Source organism: Poecilia reticulata, chromosome 11 (genome assembly GCF_904066995.2).
Source record: "Poecilia reticulata chromosome 11, P_reticulata-male-v2, whole genome shotgun sequence".
In the NCBI taxonomy this organism is placed as follows: domain Eukaryota; kingdom Metazoa; phylum Chordata; class Actinopteri; order Cyprinodontiformes; family Poeciliidae; genus Poecilia; species Poecilia reticulata.
In genome coordinates this window covers 14,763,509-14,781,292 of record NC_088840.1, presented here as the reverse complement: position 1 = coordinate 14,781,292, position 17,784 = coordinate 14,763,509, and the positions used below count along the sequence as shown (strand labels likewise).

Sequence of the window (17,784 nt, the reverse complement as noted above, 5' to 3'; positions counted from 1 at the left end):
ACACCGCGTGGTTCAACGAGACAGCTCAATCTCTTGATCTGCCTCCATCCCCACCCACTGCTCCGCACATTTTTAACCAACATTTTTCTCACATGCTCTTTTTTTAATCATGCAAGTAAGTGTTTCTCTCTTACTCCCCACATAAGCTCTTTCTCTGTATTTTGAATATTCTTTTTCTTTTTTCTTTTTTTTTTACTCCTCTCCCTCTGCCTTATGCTTCCCAACACATTTGTTACATCACTCTGTTTCCATTCAACACCAATCTCTTCCTTCCTCTTACTTCAACCAGGGGTAGAGCTGTGACAGCAGCTCAGGTGTGAATGCAGAAGCAGGAGTGACACATTTTCAGTACTATCAAACATGACATTTATGTGTCATAGTGTGACAGGATAGAAAACAACGGCACTAACTAAAGCTGGGAATTGCATCTTGCCAAAACACTCCTCTTCATATGTTTGATTTATGTTAAGTACAAGACAAATTTCAAAATAAAAAGGGTGAAAATTAGTCATTTTCATACCACAAAAAAAGCTATTCTGCCAAAATTAGAAACACCATATCTCAGAGTAAAACAAATAACCTCAATTTATTTCTTAAGCATTAAACTACTGCAATTAGTTATCGTCAAATACCCCGCAACATTCAATTTTATGTAAAAGATCGCATCACTTCACCAGCACTTTGGTGGACCAGAGTTCGCTTTTTTGGTCTGCATTAGAGTCCAGCACAGTCACATGTTCCCAAACAAGCCGGACTTTCTAGACAAACAGACTAGAGTTTGACTAAAGAGGACTATCCTAGGACTGCAGGATTACTGGTGGTTCCTAGGATTTCTAGAAATAGACTGGGAGGACAGTCGTTCAGCCCTCAAGCTCCTCTCTGGTGGAACCCAGTTTGTGCTTGTGAGGCAGACACCCTGTCTACTTCAAAGTTTACGGTTAAAACTTTCGTTTTTGATCAAGCTTATGATTAGACTGGCTTAGGTTACCCTATTTAGTTATACATCAAATGTGGTACTTTAATACCATGAGATACCGTGAGATACCGTGAGATACAACAATACCTATTTACAATTTAAGAAAAGGAACATGTATGAAATAAAAAAAGATTTAAGAAAAAATATTAGATGTTTTACTTCTGTTACTCTTCAAGGAGTAGAATAGCAGGAAATGATACTATTAGAAAAGAATATTTAAATCTAGAAAATGAAACCTTTTAAATTCTTAAGTTTGAAATCTTGTTAGAGTTTTTTTTTTTTTCGTTTTTTAATGTAGTTTATTCAGGCTCCAAGAGTGTTGTACGTTAAAAAAATAAAAAGATGGCTAAATGGAGTAAAACAAAGTTTCTGTATTTTACTCTTTGGCTATTAACCTCCGTCTGTCGTGGATAATGCTGGGTTTGTAAAAGCTGGCAGGATTTTGGGAATCATAGATTTAATCTAAGGATGTAGAGTTACATTCAGTAGATTAGAATATGCGGTTTGATGAGGCTCGATTGTCAGATAAAAATTACATTTTGGAAATAACAACCTCCAGCAGGTGGTAAGCATGAATTTTACAAAGACCACATTTCTGTAGGACAGATGTTTGTTTTTATTGGTCTGACATGACGTTGTAATCAATGTTATGTCTTTAACTGTAAGCAGAAAATCATCATGATCAACTGAAATAGAGATCTGAAAATGCAACCCACGTTTCTCACTTAGTGAATTTGCTGAATTATATTGTCACATTCTAATTTATTGAATTTAACTTATTCTTCAGAGTAGGGGTTTAGAACCTGACATTGGTCAACAAATTCGGATCAGTATATCTCTGTAAATCTAAATGATTATCTCCATCAAACTGTACCATAAATCTGGATTTATGGTACAGTCGTACATGTGTGTTGTTTGTTTTGTTGGTTTGAGATTTCTTGACAAAATTTTCAACTAAGAAAACCTAGCAGAGTATTATAATCTGGTCTAACTGTGACAGTGACATAAATTATATACAAGATTCTACTGCATTTACTGCATGTAAATGCAGTAGAATTTGAATATAAGATTTACTGGGTTAATCTGGACTCAATGTGGACAAAATTGGAATCTAACTGGATACAAATTGGACATGTGTTCCTTGTAATGTGCCTTGAGAAGACATCTGTTGTAAATTGGCACTATATAAATAAATTGATGTCAATTCGTTAGCACCCACGTGCACAGTGCCTCTTAAGATTCTAAATAAATGTCAAGATGAAGAATTGTCCCACTCCTTCCTCTACATTCAGCCACTGACACCTGTTGTTTCGCTGCCCTGGTCAATCAGTGAGGCCCTCCCACCCGTCATCCGTCCTCCCTGTACTTGCACACGAAGAGCCATTTCCGTCACTCGCTCATTCAGCTGTGAAATCTCCACCCGATCATTACCTGGAAATCTCACTCACATACACAGAAACACACAATTTCCCCCTCGTTTGGCAAGATCTACAAGACGAACGTGCTCATGTGTGTTTGTCTGTGGGGCTCCATGTGCGCACAGGGCTCTGACAAATGAGCCAAGCTCGGTTAAATGGCTTGTGATTAGGACACATTGGCTTCTAATTGCCTCTCATTACCATTTGAAAGTGAGTGGCGGCTGGAATCAAAGGCTAGGGTGGATGCAGATTGTGTGTGTGCGTGTGTGTGTGTGTGTGGGTGGGTGGCACAGCACGCCTGGATCACAGTGGTACGGTCACACAATAGAAAAGTTCAGTTGGGTCTTTCACATCTTGTTCACCTGACAAAGCGAACCTCAGAAATAAACATTTTGTTCCTCAATAGAGCAAAAACAAAATGTATGAATTCCAACTGCTGCCCAACAAAAGCAACACCTGTCAGAAACTGAAAGTACCTTTTTAGAAATACAGCATGTCTCTCTCTCTGGCCCAGTTCACAGCTGATGACGCAAAAAACTTTATTCATCTGTGAAAATGTTGCTCTACATAAAATTTAAAAATGATTAATCTATACCAATTGCTTGTGCTGACACGGCTCTCAAGAACTCTGGTGGAGGGGTGTACAAAAGAAAAAATAATAATTCAGAGGACCACAAATTGTTCCCATGCCACACTTTGGACATTCCTGGTAAACACTCCACTCCTGGCTATTTTTCTCTTAGCTATAGTTCTAACAACCTGGCCTGTGAAAGCATAGACACCACAAAATCAATAACCTCATAAACTTCCAGACTTCCATCTACGAGCTGTCAACGCTAGCCTGACAGATGGACTTAACTTTTGTCAAACTTCTGCAGGACAGCAGACATAAAACTAATTCACCTAGACCTCGCTAGTTGTTGCCTCCAACACTCTACCTTACATATGTCAAGGTTATTCAAAAATATGCTTCTGTGAGTACAATAATTTCATAAATCCTGCTTGTTGTATACATGGCAGCATCACAGTCTCCTTTGTGTAATGTGCAACTTACACGTCGTCTTCGTCCTCAATCTTTGGGGGAAAAAAAACAAACATGTTTGTTCATTTTACAAAAGTTCTCAACAATCTTACAGCTACGTCGCTCTGTAGCCTGTTTCTACCACTAGGACACAATCGCAGGAGGATGCAGAAGCCATCTGCAGTGAGGGCTATGTTGTTTTGTTGCTTTCATCTGCTTTGCAAATGACAGAATACACAATGCAGAAAGATTTTCTATCTGGCAAAGCAGAAAATCTTTGCCAGAGACTATCCATCCATCCATCCATCCAGCCATCCATTTTCTTAACACCCTTGTCCCTTGGTGGGGTCGGGAGGGTTGCTGGTGCCTCTCCAGCTAACGTTCCGGGTGAGAGGCGGGGTCACCTGGACAGGTCGCCAGTCTGTTGTGTAGACTATGTGTTAAGTAAATAAAAATGTAGATTTTGCAGCTGTTACATGTGTTTTTCACAAGCACTTTCTGTGTTCTTAGCTTAATTCAAATTCCAGTAGATAGAGAAATCAGTTGTTGACATAAAAATAGCGTGTTATTTCTGATAACTATTTTAGCGTTGAAGCCCTGCATGTTAATGACCGGTCCCTCAACCTGTGAACCACAGAATCAAGACAAAACCAAGTCTCACAACTGAGATAATTTTTAGTATTAAAGATATTTGATAAATATAAAAACATATCAGATGACCGAACTCCAAATGTTTTCAGTTCCACATCTTATGATTATCTAAATCTGTTTTTTTTTATTGTTGTTGTTTTGTAATCATTTCTCATTGTATATGCACCTCTGTGTTACACACAACTTGTCAATAAGAACTTAAGTCATAAGGCTTTTCATTCTTATCAAAAAATATTAGCTTATGGAAATCATATAGTTAGACAAAGATGACTGGTCAGAACACTGCCATCATAACAGGCACATTACGCCAAATTAAGTACATGAAATTAATAACAGATACACATAATGTTCATAGTTTAAACATCTCAAAAAATCAGCTGAAAGCACAGACCCGAAGAATGTAAACAAGTCAAGAAATCCTTCTTTTCGAACGCTCCTAAATGTGGAACTCCACATGAACATTTTGATAACACAACTAGAGAAGCCACAAACATAATAAAAGCAACACCACAACAAATGGAGGATATTTCAAGTGAGCAAAGAATGTGAATGGCCCTCCACTGCACTTCACGCACGTCTGTTTCCTTTTACACAGCGTTGTGAGCGAGAGAATCAGACAGCACCAGGAACAAACTAGAGACCATATCTAATCTATGTGACAGAGGCCATAATGTTATAAATAATAAGGCGTGTTTTATTGACAGAAATTACGCCATTTTACAACTGGACAGCATTTTTATGCTTTAAAGTCCAAAACAAGTCTGTGCAATGCTGCATACGCTTCACAAGGTTTGGTTTCACATTGCAGTAGATAAACGAAACATAAGATTTGAATGAGCCACTTGCTGTTATTACCTAGAGGGGTGCAGCTATAGTTCAATCTATAAAATTAATGTGCACAGTTCAGTAAGTTCCTACTTAAATACACGTTTTGTCACTCTAAAATGTTTCAAAAAATTACATTTCATAGCCATCTCAAAACTAAAATTATGGAGATTTTTCACAATCTAGTCCTTCACATTACATTTCCAGTTTCTGTTTAATTGTTAATCCACTTAGGAAGGGTCTTAACTTGTTTTTTTTATCTTTGTGTTTGATTAGTTTTAATTGTAAAAGGTTGTTTGTAAATCTTAATTAAGGCTTTGTCTCTGTTCTTCATGTGCTACCTACCATGTTTCTGACTGACAGCTGAGATTGCTTTAATAGTAATTAAATTGGACGGGAAAAAACGGTTATGGCTATAGGACAGAGTTATGATCTATAGCTAGGATTTTTTTTTTCCACAGAAAAATATTAAAGACTAAAATTTAAACCAAAAGACACCTCACATTTTTGAGACATCATTAGCAACCATATTATGAAAAAAAAAAAATCTAAAGTAGTTAACACGGTTTCCATTAGTTTTAGCATCTACTACAAAGTTCTTTAAAATTTGTTTTCGCGGGTAATTCTCAAATAGATTTTAGAATGTTTTTAATTTGTCATGACATCTTATTTTATCTAATTTGGCAAAACACAATTATTGTAAATCAATTGGGTTACAAAGCAAAATAAGGAGTTGGCGCCAAAAGTGAACACAAATGTCCTAAAAACATCTTTCTGGGGCGTAGCATGGTGTGGCGGGAGAGCTGCCCCATATACAGAGGCTATAGTGTTTGATGCAGCTGTTCTGGGTTCGATTCCTGACCTCAAGACCTTTGCTGCATTACCTCCCACAACACCCTTCTGTCTGCAATTTCCTTTGAATTACTGTTGGGGAAAAAGGCCACTACTATGACAAATATACCAAAAAAATAAAAAATTATAACAGGCATTTATTTGAATATTAAGGGTAGCAGTGAACATTACTAACACACACTGTTCTTGAATGCATGCAGAAATTTCTAGCGGAGAGAGACAGAAAAAAGACCTTGAAAAAATTTGAAAATGAGTAAAATATTGATAGTGGGAGGATGTAATAACATTAATGGACAAATAAAAAAATAGAAGTTACAATCAATTAAGTGCATGTTGTTGAACATTCAAGGACATATTAAATTTCAAAGGTACGTTCAGAGAGTTTACTACATACTCACACTTACTAATAATGTCATAAGTGTGAGTATGGCTTTTTTAAAACTAAATATGTGCACATTAAAGCCCTCTGCAGGACATCTCACTGAGAATATGAGAAAAATGTTCACAATGCACTAGTTAAAAGTGTTTATTGCACATGCGCCCATAAAAGACAGAGAACACCTTAAAGTGCATGCTTTACATGTGCAGCAATCCCTTAATGTCCACGCACTTTTTCCTCATTTGGATGGCATATTAAATTCATATTGTGAGTTGAAGCATAGCCCTACCCTGCTCTGAGGTGTAAACAGTGTAAAAATAGCCTGCTATCACAGGCTTCCCTACAGTCCCGTTATATAATGGTCCAAGCTCGGATGAATGACATCACGGGTAGTCCTGCAATCACAAACCGTATGTCCTTTACACCCAGCTGGTAATGTAAAACACCGTGTAGTAACATATTACACATGCAGCCGTAAACGTGTGCAAACTGCAAGCGGAAATACACATTTCATCGCTGTAAAGTGTTTCGGAACAAACAAAGTGGGCATTTTAACTTGACTTTGGCGAGTAGTTCTAGTTCGTGTTGAGGGGAAACACTTCCGCGATGGTGAAACGATGTTAAAAAAAAATCTCCTGCCTTTGACATTCCCTGTCAACAAATTAAGAGTATTAAAACAAGCGTTTGCAACAATATCCAGCAGCGTCTGGCGGTGTTTACCGCTTAGAAAGCAGCGTAAAGAGAACATGTTCGAGCCGAGGTCGAGTGGCGCAGTTAGAGGGAAGCGCAGCGGCTGGCCGAGATCAACTCGACCGGCGAACGCGCTCCTCGCTCGGTCACTACCCAGTCAAACCTCCGCTCCCTCTTTCGTCCAGTGAAAAAACTCACTTTGCAACAAAGCAGCGATATGACAAGTGTACCCACCCATTCCCCTCGTTTCTCCGGACTGTTTGGTGACTGTTAAAATAAGTCAGAGCGCGAAGTAAACATTTTCCAAACGCTCTGAAGTAAAGAGAGAAGGGTAGAGAGCGCTTCAGCGCCACCCATACCCAGTTCTACCAGCCATTTTTATGTCCAAACAGAGCTCCAAAAGAGAGAAAGCGAGCAGTGACAGTTTGGAAAAAGCGTCTCGGAGTGAGTAGTTTTGTGCGACTTACTGTGGGGTGTAACGGGCTGCTGAGTTTGTGTGTCTTCTTGTTGCCAGGGCTCCCCTGCTCTGCTCTGCTCTGCTCCGCTCCGCTCCGCTCCGGCGCTGACGGTGGAAAGCGTCTCCCCTCCTAATGATGTCTGCGGCGCACAGCTAATACCTCTCTGCCCCCACCTCCAGGGAGAAAGAGAAAGAGAGTGGGAGAGATTCACAAATGGAGCAGTTTGCGAGCTACTCATGCAAAAATATGACATCCAGGGCTCGGAGCAGGGCAAACAGACGCGGAATTACAGGAGAAGTTCACTGACAGCACCGATAAGGCGTGGGGATGTCAAAGCACGTACGTCATTAGAAATAGTTCAATTGTGCTTGCATATTGAACTCAGGCTTAGCGGCATTCTTTATTGCAAATGTAACAGTTTAGCCTCACTATGAAGAGCTTGACCTCTACTTAAACCCTTTTATTGTTATTTTTGAAGGTCATAAGGTCATGGAGGCTCAAGGATTCAGAGAAAATCTGCTCAGCTTGAAAGCAAAGAGTGACAGTCAGCTGACAGCAACCTGGAGGACATCTCAGCTGTGGACATTCCTTACACATTCAGAGACACAAACAAAAGATGGCCGCAACAAAAAGTGTTAGTATCTAAAATTTTATAAGTCTGACCTTAAACTTGCTGTGCTGAAATGCATAAAACCTTCCGCGAGGTTTTGTGGCCAATTTCATATCATAGATTTTATATATGCTGGGTTTTTATTTTCTCTCGTTTAAAACTATAAATAAACACAAGATAAAATACTTTTGTTCTCCTTTCTGGACGAATCGAAGGTTTAATTGTCTCAACAATAACATTTTTATTGTAAGATGTTACAGAGCTGCTTTGCACTCCAAGAAAAGAAAAATACGCAATATCTCACTTGTGAAAAAAATACTAAAGCTTACTAACCTTGTACGTTTTCCACACACTTGAAAATGCAGCTTTTCCTTCAAGATACATTCAAAATAATCAAATCTTTCCAACATCCCTATTTGCTGTTATCACTCATTTGTACAGACCAAAGAAAGAAAAAAAAAGGAAGGACATTTGTCAAACAGCTCTTTCTGCTATTGAAGTTTTCAAAAACAAGACTTATTGGCAATAACTTTTCATTTATTTTACAAACAGGAGGTTCAGCTTAGCACCTCCTCCTCATGCTGTTCACCAAGATTGGTCAAACACTGCTGTGGGATGACATCATCCTCAACTAGCATTTGTTCTAAGCGTCCCGGTTGTTGTAGTCACTCTTATATACAAACGGTACAAGTGTTCCTCGAGACTGCGATCAGAACTGCAGGCAGGTCAGACCTCAAAAAGAAAAGAAAAATCAAAATGAGTAAACCCAAATCTGTGCATCTTCAATACTTTCCTGTTAAAATCATTTAAGTCAGCCTCTTAATCTCTATTTCCCTTCTCATCTATTTTGAGAGCCTTTCACTACTTTGACCTCTGTGACTCCTTCCAGATTTGCAGTGTGACAGCAAGAGAGCCGTTGCCTTTCCCTTTACAGCGGAGTGCAACCTGACACCGCTCACTATGAACCGCAGGGTGCACGAGGCTGCAGTGTGACGGATAATCAGGGACGTATCCCGCTCCCTGCCAGTCACTCAATAAGTGGACTATTGTCCTACTCGCCATTGTACCCTCATCACATGTGTGACGAACAAAGAGCGAGAGAGGTAGCCAGCCCTGGGAGCCAGAGGTTTAGTGTTACGCTGATGCGCCGCATGCATAGAAATGAAGACACATAGTTGGGCAGTGAATGGACTGATATTTGAATAAGAAGATTTCACGTTGCATTTCATAACAGTTGTTATAATTTTAACACCTAATAAAACCGGCTTACTGTTGTGGATTGTGCAGACCTGATCATTGCATTATCTGGAGCAGCTGTTACACTGTTGGATGTAAAATGTTGGTGTAACTTATTAAAGGTTGCCATTAGAGAAACTTTGTGCCTTGGCAAAGTTCCATATCCCTACAGTACAATGGGTGTAGCTAAGTTGCAGTGAGAGCGGCAGAATTCCTCTACAACGTTTTAAATTTAGTAAGTAAATTCAAAGAGCTGCCCTTAAAATTCAAAATCAGGAGACAGAAACAGTCATATGAAAAATTAGAGCAACCTACACAGCCTGTGTTTTCTTAACACATTTGGACAGATGGATATTTAAACTAAACGCTCAGAAATTCAACTAGTAAAAAGAAAATAACCTTTTAATAAAAGTAATAAAAAGCTGTTTCTAGTGATGAATAAATTAGTGTAATCTCACATTTATTTCCACTTGAGTGGGTACAAAACAATCTGATACATAGGTGTCAAATAGGTGACATTGTTACTCAGTATTTCAAAGGAGCTGTGGCCAGTTTAAACCTTTAGACGTTTAACGTAGCATGCTTCCAACTGTCCAAGTGAAAGTTTACTAATCCAGATCAATCACTAAATCTAAAGATCAGTCTCGAACCAGATCCAAACATCTGTCTGAGGCCTTCAGGAAGAAGACTGTAGCAGGTTGTTAGTTGCATAACACATTTGAAGCGGTCTCCACTGAATTTAAAATCAATTATTACATGGTGAAATTATTAAATTTTTTTTCTGCAGCAGGTCCTGGACAGCTCACATCACAGAATTCACCAATAATTTCACCATGTAGTTGATGGTGATTGAGGAAAAGGTGAGACCATCTAAAGCAGAATGGTGTGGGAACAATTATCTTAACTTCTCTGTGAACAAAAAAAGTGGACGATCATAGATTCAGGGGATTAGCTCTGTCGAGGACACCAGCGTCCTCTTGGACCTACTGAGTCACAGGTAAGTGATTTGGAGGTGAAAGTTAAAATGTATTTCCTTCATGGCTCTGGGGATTAGTGTGCAACCAATGGAGATGATGGTACAAAGAAGGATTCTTCATGAAATCAAGAAATTACAAACACCCCTTAACATCTTCTTAATGAGACTGTTATACAACATCAGAGTGTCTGCAGTCAGAGCCTTCTTCGGTGCCGTTGTAACACTGACCACTACCAGAGATCCTTCTTCCCCACAGCCATCAGCATCTAAAGCAACTTTTTGAAGAAGTTTACATAATAGCTTTGCATTTAATTCCCCTCTGGGATTAATAAAGTATTTTTGAATAAAATTGAATTTAACAAGAAATCAATTTTACAGTGTAATTGTAATAATGTAATAGCGGATGGAAGAAGAATAAGAAGAAGGTATCTGCGTTGTAAATCCCAGTTTTTGTACTGCTTGACATCCTCTTTGTAGTCAAATTGATACATTATTATATTGAAAACAATAGAAACTTCTATGTAGGCAGCAGATTTCTGGATAAATTACTCTGTGGCTATTGTTACTCAGTGTACTCTTAGGTCAAGTAACAGAGCATATAAACACAGGCATATACTCGGACAGCTCACTTGTCCCACTCTGCTTGTACAAACACGTTCAGTGTTACACAGAGTTGCTACATATCGTACGGACAGCTACGGGCTGGAGCGACTAATAACCAGTTCAGCAGTTCGACACCAGCTAAAGCTTCCAATTAAATTGCTCGAAACTATGGGAAAACATTATTACAAACGAGCATGTATTGTTTTGCCACTGTGTACTTCAAGAACTTCCCAGAGGAGATGCTCATTTTTCCAACACTGGGCTACTCCCTAGAGATGTGCCCGTGCTCTCTGTCGGAGGTGTGAACACTCAGGGACAATAAAACACCACTGGGTGTGGCTTGTACGAAAAATAGAAACAGGGAGCTTAAATGTGCATACCTCTTTGTTAAATGACTCATAATGAAATGTCATCTGCCACTGATTTCAGCTGCGCGAATGCTCCTTCGCGCCACACAAGGAAACAAGTCTGCCTGAGCAGAAATATCGCAACAAACATGGGTTGATCTGCCACATAAACAAGAGAGCTAAACTGTAGCTATAAGATGAATTAACATTAGCTGGAGTCAGGCCTTTAGGAGACTTAAAGTGGTTTATTTTTCATTGCACAGCCACTGAAAAGTGGCGTTTGGTATGTAAAAGAGGTCTACACGAGGTCATTAGGGATTGTGACTAGGGAAGACCTCAGTAGAAAAAGAAAGCAGATCTTGTAAGTTTTAAAAACAGTCATCAGTCTTCAGTTTACAGTCTACTGCTCCCTTTTTACACCCTCTGTTATTCAAATCTGAAAGTGTTTCCAGTGCTATTTCGTGATTTGGTGAACAGACACTGGAAACAATAACAGTAATGTCTGGAGTCATTTTGTTTGCTCCCTAAGAGTAGCAACAGTTTAAAGTACTCTTGATTGCTAGACCTTCAGGATTTCTGAGGCTCATTAAAGGATTTTCTTATGATTTGTGAAGCCTCTTCTCAGTTTTAGCACAGCACCCAGATGATTTGTTTTCTTTTGCCAGACCATTTAACTGTGATCTTTCAATCATTCAGTGTCTTAAAGTCAAGCACTGAAACTAGTGTTGTGTCAACACAGAACACAACCAAATCTGTCTTCTCTTTTTACTAGCAAGATGGCCCAAACATATAACATGCATAAAAAAGACCTGAAGGGACACTCTGCAGCTGCCACTGTTGCAGTCTTCCTTTGCTACTCGTCTGATTGCTTCAAGTTATTCTTCACTGCTCATTCATCATTTCTATCTGTTCTAGAACCCCTAACTCGCCTCATGTCTCCACCACAGCTTCACCTCAGGCCGTCAGGAACTTCCTGGTCTGCTCCTCTGCCGCCTAATTGACAAGAATCTCTTTCAACTCTCACAAGAGTCCAGCATTTTTCCTCTGAGCGAAGTCCCACTTACTTCCACACGACCACTCTGCAACTTCAACTCACCAACTCTCATTCAGGCTCCATAAACTTTTCAACCCTTGTATCCAAGGGTAACCGCCTCCGAAGCCATTACTCACTCCACCAGCAAAAAAAGGTAATTCACTTTCCTTAGCCTTTCTTGAAGATCTCTAACCTTCTTCTCTGAAGGAGACCGTCAAAAATAAAGACTGGAAGCTGTCTTTATTTGTGTGAATGTGTAATAGAGGTGCTATTACACATTTACTAAATGTAACTGTTAAAACTTGACACGTGCCGAGAATGATAAAAATCAAGCTACTATTTTAAAGAAAATCCTTATCAGCACGCAACAATGTCGGTTTCAGAAATGTGACCTCGTTTCTTCTGTTCCTCTCCAGCAACCGAATCATGCAGGCTTAAAGTCGCCCTTGCAAGTGTAATCCTGCAGCAAAAGCCTGCTGACAGTTTACCCGTTCTCACACACCTTTTCCCTTCCACGACAAGAGAAATGGAAAGAATGGAGGATTACAATGCACTGAGAGTTTCCTAATCTATGTATTACCAGCAGGCAATTGAATCTGCACATCCTTGGCAGGCAAAGTTTGTGAATTAATCCTGAGTGCTTTAATATGATCTGTGGGATAGACCCACACAAAGTAATGCCTCACCGTACAGAGAATGGAAATTGTTGCACAGTTTCCAACGTATTTTTTATAAATTCAAATCTGCATTTGTTTAGCTCTCCTAAACAAATGCAGACAACATTTAATGTTACTGATTAAATGCTTCTTGTCATTTAATCAGTAACATTACAGCTGTTCTCTGGAGGCCTCACACGTATGTTGGAGAACATTAGAGAACAAAAAGCATTGTGTCTGTCGTATGGAACACGACAGACAAATGGCGAGAAAGTTTTAGAAAAGCTTAAAGTGGATCTAGTTTCCTGAATCTGCATCTCAAATTTTGAATATCCCAAAAGATGGTATTGGACGATTTTAAATCTACCGGGATCAGGCTGTCAACCAGAGCTGACTTGTTAGGAGACTATTATTATGAGTTTGAGAGGTTCATGTTCACTTTGGAGGCGCTGCAGAGATATGAAGCTCAGGTGGGAATATTTGTCAGTGGGGAAGAAGAAAGTCACTGTTTAGTGAGATCTATAAGAAATCAGGGTTGCAGGATCCGGTTAGAATGAAGGTCAAAACTGAACCTTTTTTGGTCTACATGCGTCATATTTTGTAGAAAAAAAATAATAAAGCTCATTACCTTGAACACACCGGTGGAACATAGTTCTGCCAACATTATTTTTTAGAACAAATTGCATCACAAGACTTGAGTATGAGGGGGAAGTTCACCCTCCAGTAGGACAACAACCCTATAAGCTGATCAAAACAAGTTTATGTGTTAGAATGGCCTAGTCAAAGTCCATTATGTAAAGCTAATAAATGAGAATCTGTGGGAAGACATGACAGTTGCTGTCCACAGATGTTTTCCATCCAATTTGGTTGAGTTCGAGATGTGTTCCAAAGAAGAATGGGAACAATTTCAGCATATGGCAGAAATATGGTCCAGTCTTTCGTTTTAGTTTTCTCCACATGTCAGCCTTCATTCTTCACTTGTTGTGTCTCTGCTTGACCCAAAATCTTCAAGCCAAACAGCATCAATGACTTTCTCATGCTAACTATGGGCCCTTCAACAGCCATGTTGTCCCGTCTGGAAAAAGTGTTGCCTCTCACATCAGAGCCACTTTCTTCCAACAAATCAGTCTCTTTAATTATTGACAAGGTCAGGAATGCTCTCCAATACAAACCCCAAGGTCTACACACACACACACACACACACACACACACACACACACACACACACACACACACACGCACACGCACACACACACACACACACACACACACACACACACACACACACACACACACACACACACACACACACACACACACACACGCACACGCATGCACCCAGAAACTCTGCTGAGTGATTCTCCAGGCAAGTCTCTACAGTACACACTCGCTACCTCAGGGGTCAGAGTGGAGTCAGCTGGATAATGGATGAGTTTGAAAGAGGCAGCTTACAAATCTCCAGCACTCGCCTGACCCCCCTTGGTGTGCCCTGGGAGCCTGAACTGCTGTTTAGTGTGAACTCTTGACGACGGAGTAATGGGAGAGCGTATAGGAAGAAACTAACTAACCGTTTGGCAAAGCAAAAAAAAAAATGAATGAAGGAAGGAAGACGGAGGTAAGGAAAGAAGGAAGGATTTAAAGATGGTCTGGGAGTACATATTGCTCCACTGTGGATAATTGTGTGTTAAACTGAGACCCGCTTCTGTAAAGTTCAGCAGCTGTGCTTTAGAAAGCATTATTCCCCAAACAGATTACTTCGCAAAGTTAATTTTGGTTTTGAAATAATAAAAAAAAGGCTCACAGTTTTGTTTTGTTTTTTTTTCATGCTGCAAATGAGAGTTTTGACACCACTTTTTCTTTTTTCTTTTTTTTTGTTGAATTTGCGAGTTGTATTCAGAAATATTAGTGATATAAAATGCCTAATGGTGCACGATCGAAATGGGTCAGGTTAATAAATCATTTTAAGAGAAGTAGAACATTGGATGAAACAAATCCTCCAATGGCTGGACATCCATGGGAAACATGACCCTGACTGCTGGGGGTCATCGCTCCTTGTCTCTAAGTCCTGTCCAAACCTTTCAACATTTACACTTCAGTGTGCATTTTTACAGTGACTGGATCATTCAAACTAAGCTGTTTATTGTGCATGAAATGAAAAATGCATCTTTAAAGCCTAAAAGCTTTGCATAATAACTAAAAACAAAATGTTATAATGTATAAACAGTGTCTTGTGATAAACTAAGAACTGAATACATGATCCTGACTGCTGGAGAAAGGAACCGGCTCCCTTTAGGTCACATATAGAACAGAAAAGAAAGATATTTTATTTTTCTCTGGAATTGAAGAAAATCAGCAGAAAAAGGGACAGGCAAATAAAAGCACACAACAACAACAAAAAAATTATAATTATAATGTACAGCAATGCTAAACATACAAGGTAGAGAAACTGTACTGTCCTAAATGAATGTCTGATGTAATGAAGAACTGGTTATTTGCAAACAAGCGATTTAATTATTGAGTCTTAAATGAAATCAGGTTGTTTCTGTCGGAGTCAAGTGAAGACGGCTCAAGAAATTCTTCCATGTGCTTTTCTTGCCAGCTAAATAGTTTATAATGTGCTGTGGTTATTGATCAATACTTCCTCTGAGGCTTCACCTTCTGACTTCCATCATTAGCGTTAACACACTGAGGTTAAGGCCGAACATAACATGCAACTTCAGTGCATTTCTGACCGAGTTTGGATTTCTCCGTCACAATCTTTAAAGGCTCAACGCGTAGCTTTCTACTCTCTCTGGGGTTTTCTGCTCTTAAAAAAGTGACGTGAAGGTTGAGTTGGACATTCTGGGATGCAAATCCAGGAGTGCGATGCAAAACTTTGCGCACTTTTTTTGCTGACTCTGTCAGCTCTTCAATCTCTCTCCGTCATCCAGGGTTACCTCGCCGCTGCGCTCTTCAAGCATAATTGAACATGAACATCCTCCTGACGAAGTCCTCTGAATGCTCCATTTCAAAGGACCCTTTGTTTTAAAAAAGAAAAAAAAAAAAAACTTTGCATCAGTGATGTTGATGTCTCGTCAGCCCACGAGTCCTGTAGATGTCTGGCAGCGAGAGGCCTGATAACACTGAAACACTATCAATTAATCATGGCCGCAGTGGCTCTGTGTATGCTGTCATGGTTTATAAGTGGGGAAGAGCTCTCTCACAGAGTATTCTATCCGCATGCTGGCTTATGATCTGTTATGCCTGACGACAGAGATGCTGCTGATGGGCTGTGCCCAAGAGGAGGAGTGTTTTATTTGCTGCCTTACAGAATAAGTGGAAAATTATCAGCACTTACTATTAACTGAGAAGGTTTAGACCTGCAAACTGCAAACCCAACGAATGGAGAGACGTTTGTTGGGGTTACAGGACAAATGTATGTATAATAATTGCACTATGTTATTGCAGGTCGAGCAATTACCTGTTAGACGGCACGAATTAGTAAAAACATGGTAGGATGAGTAAAATCCACAGAAGATTTTACTTTGAGGTATCTGATTAAAAGGGGTCGAGCAGCAACGCTGGGCAGTTTTCCAAATGTTTGTGTGAAAAATTTTTTAAAATCATTCATCTTTTTCCTTTCAATTCACACAATTATTCACTACTTTGGATGGTCAATTACAAATCCCAATGAAATATGCGGAAGTTTGAAATTATAACGTGAGAAAATTAGAAAAATTCACAGTTTCCAAAGCGCTACAATTAATTCTGAGTCCTTATTAAGTTTAAGTTAAATACTTTTCAGATCTGAACATGTCCAAAATATGGACTTTTGTTTTTTTTTTGCAGTCAAGTTGACAGAAATTCATCATATTTCAGTCAACACTTCCCCCCACAATTCAATACAAGCTTGTATTTGAATTTCCAAATGGCATTGTTTTTTTTTTATTTGCTCAACAAGTTGCAGCTGCCAGTTTCCTCTTCTGTGTTTAATTATTAGTTTGCTTCTTTGCTGCATTATTACTTGCAGAAAAAACTCCATAGGCCTTTCTTATGTAGTGAAGATCTTAGCGAAAGTGCTCCACACACCTGGCTGAGTGTTGCATGAAGTGCTTAATTCCAGATGCACCAACGCCCACATGCAAACCGAGCCGCCTTCTTGCAACACAACAAATGAAACACAAATTAAGGGATGATGACTAAGGTTGCCTATGATGTTGTGAAACGAGTTATGAAATGTGTGGTATTTAAAACAAAAGGACTTAAAGAAAGGTAGCAAAATAATATGAGACAAATAAAACCTCTGAGTTACAGTAAGGCTGGCATGCAAATGCTCAACACGAGATGACATAATGTCCAATAAACTCAGCCCCACTGGCTAATTTGGAGATTTTTGAACAGTATAGAAGCATGGGTACATGTAATGAAAAGATTCATAGCCTGACGGGGCTGAAAGACGACTTTGACCTTAAACAGTTCAACACATTTGCCTTTTTTTTTTTTTATGTGACATTAATCAGAAGTTCTCTAAGCTCTCTGTCTAATTTTCAATTAATAGCTCTAGGATTTTTAGTATTGGAGTTAATATATTTTATGAGCTCTCATCGATCTGATTAAGGAGACAGACTCAAAGGTCTGATTTAAATGCTGCTTCATTTTCCTTGTTTTTTGCTATGTGGTTCCTTCCTTGATTTTAGGCGCCTTTTTATGCCAGAACGCGTCGTAGAAACGGGAGGTCATAGGTTCTTAAATATGTTTGATCATGTAAAACATTTACATGAGACAAAAAGTCTCAATGTGACTCTTTGTCAATATGAATGTCCTGAAACTCAGATAAACACTTCCTCAGATCTTTTAGAATAACCAGCTCAGGTCTGGCTGGATGAATGTTTGTTCAGTCAAGCAGACACACCCAGGAAGAGATTCCAGAGTTCATTTCTACAATAGCTCCACCAGTGTTTTTGGTCATTTCACATAATGTTAACTGCTTTGCGCAAACTCCCATGCTTCATCATCTCCACAATTGGCTCTCCTCTCTTGCAGCCACCACACACACATAGAAAGATTACATCCC

General features: G+C 39.3%; 1 protein-coding gene across 4 annotated transcripts in view; it reads right to left on the bottom strand.

Moving 5' to 3' along the window:
• The window catches only part of atxn1a (ataxin 1a), a 113,914-nt gene extending 106,503 nt beyond the window's left edge, over positions 1-7,411 (bottom strand). For 3 of the 4 annotated variants that reach the window (XM_017307536.2, XM_008422051.3, XM_008422055.3), the window contains exon 1: positions 7,280-7,411. The gene's annotated coding sequence lies outside the window, so the exon portion shown is untranslated. The remainder of the gene's footprint in view (positions 1-7,279) is intronic. The other variant, XM_081612242.1, reaches the window with a different exon arrangement.
• Positions 7,412-17,784: the final 10,373 nt, after the last annotated feature.